This window comes from Eumetopias jubatus, unplaced genomic scaffold, assembly GCF_037043125.1.
Source record: "Eumetopias jubatus isolate StellerSeaLion01/CBP00866 unplaced genomic scaffold, mEumJub1_p1.0 scaffold_72, whole genome shotgun sequence".
Classification (NCBI taxonomy): domain Eukaryota; kingdom Metazoa; phylum Chordata; class Mammalia; order Carnivora; family Otariidae; genus Eumetopias; species Eumetopias jubatus.
Window position 1 is genome coordinate 215,855 of NW_028274878.1, and position 2,145 is coordinate 217,999.

The window sequence follows — 2,145 nt, forward strand, 5'->3', positions numbered from 1 at the left end:
TAAATAAATAAATCTTTAAAAAATAAAATAAAATAAAATAAAATTGGTTGTCAACTATGCTTCACGTATACTTCCTCCAACGCTCCTGACTCTCCCACGGACTTTATGAATTCACTTTTTTTCTGGCTCTCCAGTTAATTTTTAATTTGATAATTTGATAAGTTAGGGAAAGGCAGACTGCATTTGCTTCTAGTCTCTCTCCCCCTCTCCATCTCTTTCTCCATCTATCATCTATCTCACTGAAAACTCCAAATCAACTGTGAAGCCACGAGTTTGCATGGGAATGCATTCCTGAGGATTCTCCGGATTTTCTTTCAGGGGCCAGGAGATCTGCATGTAACAAAGACGGAGACCCACCAACAAGCCACTCAGGTACCACACCAAATGACTAATGATTTATTTGTTTGTGACACATTTTATTAATTGTTGCAATTTTCTTACTCAGATTCTAACTACATCAAACTATTCCTGATTTCTTCAGCAAAAACAAAACAAAAGCTATATAATTAAATTTTCTTTTAAAAATAGTTATTTTTTCTCCTCTGCAAATTCTCTGCTTCTGTGACATTATTCTAGAGTTGGTTCTGGTTATAGATTACAGCTCCCCAACTAACTTGAACTTAAGGAAGCCCTTTACCCTCCAAGCCTGTGTTGTCACATCTGACACAGGACCAATAATATCTACCTTTAGAATGAAGGGAAATAAAAATACAAAAGCAACTCCCACAGGCCAATAAGTCAGAGAAAAATAAGTATGTTCTGTAAGCGGTGGCAAGAAAGAGTCACCATGAATCTGGATGTGTAAGTAAGGTTAGAACACTTTTTATACCATAACTCCAGCTTTGTAGACACCATAGGCAAGGAAATCATAACTGGCCATGAACTATAATAAAGTTACACACTGACCAACTCAACTGGCCCAATGTTTCTTTGAAAGCAAAGCACACTGCACTATTTACTGAAGTAGAGAGAACAGGCATTCATACGTATATGGAATCATTGATTACACCGCGTTACTGTTGGAAGTATGGAATTTTGAAGTCGGAAAGATTTGATTTCAATTATACTTCTTTCACTTACCATCTGAATGACATTAGCAAACTTACTAAGTTTTCTTGACTTTCAGTTCCATTCTGTAAAAGTAATGATGTGAGTAGCAACTACTATAATTAATACAGGCAACAGAAAGTTTAAAATATCCATTTCTATTACAAAGCTTATTATGACAAGTGTCTCCTCTCCACCCTTCTGACTCACTAGCCTGGCTTCTCAGAAGCAATCATTATTATTCATTTTAGCTGTTTCTTTTAGCATTTAAAGTTATATTTCTTTAAAAAGGGACTCTTTAAAAATTAATTCTTGAATTCTACATTTTAGAAATGTTCTACTTATTTTCCATTATGGTGGATGGATATTGTGTCCTCTCGAGCAATATCTTAGTTAAATTAGTAATTAGCTTATATATTCTATGACTATTTAAATATTGTTCCCTGCTGGACCCAAGCTATTAGGTACTTATTCTTTGCACAAATGCTTTCTTAAGGTTAACAAATGATGTTTTCTCTTTGTTTGCTTAACTGTTCTTAACATATCCATTGTAAAAGTTTCCCCAAGATCCTTGTAAAAACCCTACCAATCCAATCCACATGTTTTCAAATGCACCTGATAACCCATACATTTCACTTTCTTTGTATTTTTTCTGGAGTCCTTCACCCTGGAACTTTTCCAGACCTGCCTCATAGGGAAGCCCTCTTTCCTCTCTTCACCATTAAATAGCTTGTTTCTTGGAACTTGTGCTTTTTCTTTCATGATTTACTCCACTGTTTTTGGTGAAGGACAGCCTCTGCAGCTTCATGATAAATATTGAAAGGGAGTTAAAAAATTTTTTTTGAGAATTTTAAGTGTTCAGAACTGTTTTTATTTTTTCTCTCACTCTTAGTGATAACTGGCTGTCTGTGTAATTCCAGTAGAAAATAAATGGAAAAACATTGTTCTCTGTCTTCTAGTTTCCAGTGTTGCTCTTAAGACATTTAAATAAATCTGATGCATGGGCATGAAACTTTTCTTTTTTAGACACTGTTGGCTCTCAATATTACGTTTGGCTGTTTTAAATTGCATGGTTGTGTACCTGACAGAGAGTTTCCT